General features: G+C 48.6%; 1 protein-coding gene across 3 annotated transcripts in view; it reads left to right on the top strand.

Annotated features, from left to right (window-relative positions):
- Window positions 1-1,663: 1,663 nt before the first annotated feature.
- The window catches only part of MAP2K4 (mitogen-activated protein kinase kinase 4), a 100,353-nt gene continuing 96,016 nt past the window's right edge, over window positions 1,664-6,000 (top strand). For 2 of the 3 annotated variants that reach the window (XM_010579455.1, XM_010579454.1), the window contains exon 1: window positions 4,686-4,740. The gene's annotated coding sequence lies outside the window, so the exon portion shown is untranslated. Of the gene's footprint in view, window positions 1,830-4,685; window positions 4,741-6,000 lie in introns of those variants that run through there. The other variant, XM_010579453.1, reaches the window with a different exon arrangement.

Genomic DNA, 6,000 nt, shown 5'->3' with positions numbered 1-6,000 from the left:
GAGGGGAGCGGAGCCCGCCCCGGAGCTCTGCCCGCGGCGGGGGCCGCGCCGCCCCGGGCGGCAGGAAGGAGCCGCGGAGCGGGACAAAGGCCGGCGGGACGTGGCTCCGGCTTCTCCCGGCCGGGGACGATTTTGCGGCCGCTCCGGGGTGACCCGCGCAGGCCGCGGGCAGCAGCAGCAGCAGCCCGGAGGCGGCTGCGGGGGGGGGCCCAGCCGGAGGGAAAGGGCGTCGGGGGCGGCCTGTCCCCTCGTTGGGAGCCTCGCGGTGCTGCCCGGGACGCGGCCCCGGGCGGGGTGGGAGCGGGCAGGCGGCCGGGTCGGCGCTTCTGAGCGCGGCGGCCTGCGGCTGGACGGCCGGCCCCGGAGCCGGTGCAGCCCCGGCTCTGCTCGGCGCCCTGCCTCGGTGCGCCGTCGTCCTCGTCCCTCTGCGTGCGCTGAGGTGCTGTTCTCAGGGCAGGCGTTGAAGTAAGAACAGTTCAGCCGTGAACTTCTGGTTCGGTTTTGTTTCATTCGGGTGGAAATTTACAGTGTTACAGCAGGGTCATGTTGCCAGGGTTCCCGCCTGCACTTGTTGGTGGTTGAGTCTTGCAAAAACAGTGGATATTTATTTTTCAGGAGAGCTGCAGCAAACACATTTCGAGTTTTTCCTTTGAAGTTAGACCACTGAAAAATACTCGCGGCTTGAGCAGCGTTTTAGGCTTCATTAGGCTGAGGAGACGCAGTACTGGTTTATTTTTTTATTAATTTAATACAGAGGTGGTAATACTAAAGAAGCTGTTTGCCCTGTTTTGGGAACTTTTTATTTTTTTAGTAGAAGAAGGAAAGGTCACGCTCTCTGTGAGAGGTGCAAGCGCTCTCAGCAAATAATGTTTGTCATAGTTGTTTGCTGTAGTCTCTGTTCAGTCCTGCTAGGACTCTGGGCGGAGAACTGATGATACAAACTAAAGAGTTTGGTATATTTGGAATAAAGAGGTGAATTTTTGCTCTTGGCAGCTTCTGCTGTGTGAAGCTCTTGTGCTTGCTAGATGAAGGGGTGTGTACCTGTTGGGCCCTGGGAGGGTGGTATTATCCATGTTTACAACACCTTTCAAAAACCAGAATCCCAAAACTTTTAAATTAAATGCATGGATTAAAACCTTGTCTGTGATACACCAAGGCGGTTGTGATAAAAGAAGAAATAGCCTTGTTGCAGTGCAGTTACAACTCTCTCTGTTGCCCCTTGTATTTCCACCTGACCCCTGTTTTTCATATTTATGCATCATTCCCCTGAATCCTGTGTATCTTCAGGGATGAGAGTTGGTTTTGCACCCTGACTCCAGAACCTGTGATGCCCTGTAAGCTTGTGATGATGTAGCATCTGCATCCTTTCTCCAGGTGGAGGAAGGGCACTTGTTTCTGTTGTAGTTGTTTTAAAGTGGCTATTTAAATATGAATTCAGGACAACAGGGCCAGTTTGATGATACGCAAGTGCTTGTGGTGAAAGCTGGTGTTAGGGTGTTTTTTGTTAAGATAACAGATGAGTGCTGTGCCCTGGGAGGAGCTGAGTGTAGGATCCTGGGTGGGCTCTGGAGGAGCAGGTTGCTGTGGCAGCGATGGTGAAGGCAGGTTCCTGGAACCAGCAAGAAACTCCATCCTAGGCTGGGATCCCTCTGCTGCTGTGTGACTGCCTGTGCAAAGCCAAGGGAGTCTGCGGGTGGGATGGGAAGGATCTGGACGTGTCTGCAGGTGGTCTGCAGTCTGCCAGGGCAGGTCTAGCTGCTCTCAGAGGTGCACTGTGGCCTTGCCCCCGGCACGTGTTCCGCTCTTGCTGGCTCCCTGCTGATGCCAAGGTAAGCTGAGCTGTAGCAAAGCAAACCCACCAAAAATTGGCCAATTTTCCATAGTTCAGGTGCCCAGCGTTTGCTCATGGTGGGGTTGGGCAAGCACTGGTGCAAGGGAGGTGTGGGAATGTATTGCTGGGTGGGGCGAAAAGTAGGTAGGACTGCGTCAGTGTTGATTTAATTGGCTTAAACGGTATGGTGAGGTGGAGCAGGGAAGTTATTAAGCTGGAAACAAGTAATTATATTTAAAAAAAAAAAGTTTTGCTCATTTAATTTTCAGCCAGAAATACTCTCTGATCCAGCTTGTGCAACTGCTGCTGCAAAGGAGGTGGTGGGAGTGGGAGAGGGTGGGACAACTCTGGCCATGGCAGTGTCCTCCGGACAGCAATCCATTGCTTTTGGAGACCATGCCCAGAGGACATGTGCTTGGGCAAGCTGGCCTGAGGTGACAGCCTCTTGCAGGGTTTTTCTCTTTTGGTATGAGGGCTGACGGTTTTGTAAGGAGTATCTGCTGTCAGGGAGTTTGGCAGGTGCTGGGGGTAGGGAGAAGGTGGGGGTGATGGTACAGGGGAGAAGTCTTCATGGAAATTGAGGCCCATCACGTTGGTGTCTGGAGCTAGGGCAGCAGATCCAGAAGGTCTCTACAGGCCACTCTGTTTTGTTTTTAATTTGATATCCTACAGCATTTTTGTTGCACACAGGCTAAAGCCCCTCCAGGTGACAATACTGAGACAAAGGGACACCTAGCTGTCCTCATGCTGGGCTTACTGTGCAGCCGTGGCCCTCAAGCCTTGCGATCAAGCAAGGGGTTGCTTCAGGTCTCGTCATGCTTAGTGTTCTGCATGCCCCAGCTTCATGCTCATGTCTTCTCCTGGCTAAATGCGTCAGCTGTTCATGCCCATGAACTTGGGAGCTTCATTTTTTCCCAAAGGGTCCCCCTGGCCAGTGCAGTTGATGGTGCCGTGTTCAAGGCACGGTTGATGGCTCAGAGACAAAGGAGAACTGGAATTCTAAGTGCTGAAAATATAGCCTATTTCATAATTTTTGAAATTTTTGTTAGTTGTGTGCAAACTGAAGTCTGTCTGGATGCCGGTGACTGCTGGTGTGAAGAATTATTGTCCTCCTTAGTTATGTGTAAAGTTAAAAGTCCAGAAGAAGTCCTGCATATTTAGTGTCCTGGATGTTTTGCAGAGAAAACAGAGATTCTGTGGGAAGTAGGATATCCCACTTTGAAAAAACAACACTCGAACTGTAATTGGAGCAATTTTGCATTTCTCTCATGGCCAAAATTAGTTATAGTCTTTACTGCTGACATTATGTAGAAAATTGTCAGTTGAAGAATGGTGGTGTGAAATCTAGAAATGTAATTAATTCTAAGGCACAGGAAGAATTTTGATTCTAATTGCAACCTGTGGAGTCACTTGTCCTACCTCCAGTGCCAAGCAGGAGCTGGAACTGCTTAAAACTGGCTGGTACAGATTCAGCTCCTGTGTTTAGCATTCAGGAAGACTGGAGGCAACTGGGAGTTCTTGAAGTACTTGCTGCTTGGTATGCTCTGGTGTCTTTCAAAAGCAAAGCATACATACTGTATGTCTTTTCAGAGTGTACGTGATGGTACAGATGTTTTGGGTGGGAATTCCTGACCTGTTCAGCTGGAATTTGGGATTCTCAGTTACCTTCACATGCATGGTCCTGCCTGCTCCCCCATTGAGGCCTTTGCCCTCTCTACCCTACTCCAGCCATAACCTCTCTGTTTTTAGCAAAAATCAGAGAAAGTCCATAGCTGGTTAGAGAATCGTCTGTGGATATGAGGCAAGGAACCTGGGCAGGGAGGTTGCCAAGGGGTATCTGAGTGCATCAAGAGACTGTCTAGAGTCCCACTCTCACCCTTGGATGCCATTCAGGCCATCAGTGACATATTGGAATTGGGAGATGGGTTTCTGCCTATGTACGAGGAAGCTCTGCCCTCTACCTTTCTCTGCCTGGCCGAAAAGAGCTTCTGAGAGGCTTTTTGAGAGGTCAAGAATTGTTCATGTTTGGCAGATGACTTAATTGGTGAACACTGTGAAGGACTTTGTCAGTCACTGTGGTCAGATGAATTTGGCGACAGTGTGTAATCTGTGCTGTGTCTTTGGGGTAATCATAGTTACTTCAAACAGCTTGCCCCATTGTCCCAGCATTGGAGCAGCCAGGTGATAATGTGCTCACCTGGATGATGGCTGAAATCTTTTCACATGTCCTGCAGCTCATTGAGGGATAGGTATTGGGTGATTACCTCTGGTTCTGCCTCTTCTTCCTGTTCTCGTGATGACCCTGGTTCATCTTCATCCCTCACTAAGCGAACTGATTTTTTTGTATATTTCTTCTTCTGTGTGGGGGCAACTGATACTGGCATGGGTTGGTTCTCTGGTTCAGTGGCAGTGCTTGTCGCAGGGGCTGGAGTGGCTGCGGTGCCTATACAGATGGGTTCTGCCCCTTTATAACTTGATGGCATAAAGGTACACTGTGCACTGGGGTCTACTAGAGCCTTCAAATTACTGAGCGAGTGGCTGCGTAGTGCTTAATTGCTGGCTGGGGTTAAACCACAACAGGTGTCAAAAGCAGAATATTACTTGAACCCATTTGAGGGCATCACCATGACTGGTACGATCCTCGGTACGGGAATTCTGTAAGAGATGCCATGACTTTTGTATCTTCCTCCTCTTTGTGTTGCTGCCTTTGAGTGCAAGGAGTGACTGGAGCAGCTCTTCTCCCCACTGCTGAAAGTGCTCCTGGACCCAGGCCTGGCAGGAGGAGAGGAACGAGGTGCTGATGCCTCGATGTTGAGATGTTGGATCTGCTGGGGCACAATGTGGGCACTGTCAAAAGGCTGGCGGGTGGACTTACTTTCTCCCTCCATTATGCCCCTCTGCTTAGAGAGGTAAGAGGAGCCCCAGTAAACACGGCAATCTGCTTAGGGAACCTCAAGGAGGGGAATTTGGGGAACAAGAAGACAGTTGGGAGGTAGAGGGAAGGGTGAAGCAAAGGGAGCAGCAAGCAAGCAGCTGATGAGGTATGAAGCAGTGTATGAATGGCCAGGTAAAATGAAATGTGTGATGTGGATTAGAAAACAAGGAAGACAGAAAAGAACGAATAAGAAAAGAGCGGGGACTGGGAGAATGAATCCTTGTCCTCAGTAGGTAGTAAAATAAGCGTTATCTGTCACTGTGTATTAATTATCTGTTCTTATTCTAATGTAGGCAAAGTGAGTTGTATCTTTAGCAGGTGGGAACTGATTGGATAAAATCAGAAGGTGATTGTACTTAACTCTTGCTCACATTGGAATTATAAAACCGGTGTGTGTTAATGTACACCGCTGGTGTAAGCTGACACTGGCAGATTTGTCAGATTGATGGGTGTATGTCTACTTGGATGCATTTGCATTTATTATGGAAGGTAAAGATAGTTGTGCAGTGAGCAAACCCATGTATTTCAGTTCATTTGTGCCTACCAGTTTATTCCTGTACGGTATCTCTGCCAGGATATGGATGACCATATCTGCTTTGTGTTTGAGTCTTAGTGTACACCTGCACGTGTAGGACTGTATTTATATGTAAGCATGTGGTTTTGCATTTCAGCTTTCCGTTTTGGTTTACTTGTAATCAACTGACATTCTTCATATGTCTGTTTTCCTGGTAAAGGGGCAGCCCCAAAATACTAGTTAGTCTCATCAGGCGCTGGGAGGCTTTTTCAGTTATTTTATGTTGATTTTAATGGAGCCAGCAGGAGCGGAAATCACACTGTTGCCTGTCAAAACAAGGGCCATCCAGCAAGAGAAAGACGAGTTTTGTGAGGAAGCAAAAAAAAAAAAGTGTGCTTTCCAAACTTGATTTTGTTGAGGAGTCCCCCAAATTAAATTTATTCACAGTCCCGGTGTATATGTAGTGAAGCATTACTTACAGGAGTCTTGTGCAACCACATCAAGCTCTGCGTTTATCAAACAAACATGAACACCTTGTTAGGATCGTACAGCTGGGATGTGATTGCTGCTTTTGAAGTCAGATGTCTTCTGTTGGATTTAGGTTTGATAAGATTTTATGTGAGTTGAAAGAAAAAGTGGGGGCCTACTTTCCAATGGGAGTAATAGCTGCTGTATGTCGCCAGTGGAAGCTAGAAAGAAAAACTGCCTGAGAGAAAGAAG

The sequence above is a fragment of the Haliaeetus leucocephalus genome, unplaced genomic scaffold (assembly GCF_000737465.1).
Source record: "Haliaeetus leucocephalus isolate CR32 unplaced genomic scaffold, Haliaeetus_leucocephalus-4.0 Scaffold657, whole genome shotgun sequence".
Classification (NCBI taxonomy): domain Eukaryota; kingdom Metazoa; phylum Chordata; class Aves; order Accipitriformes; family Accipitridae; genus Haliaeetus; species Haliaeetus leucocephalus.
This window is presented reverse-complemented; position numbering and strand designations above follow the sequence as displayed.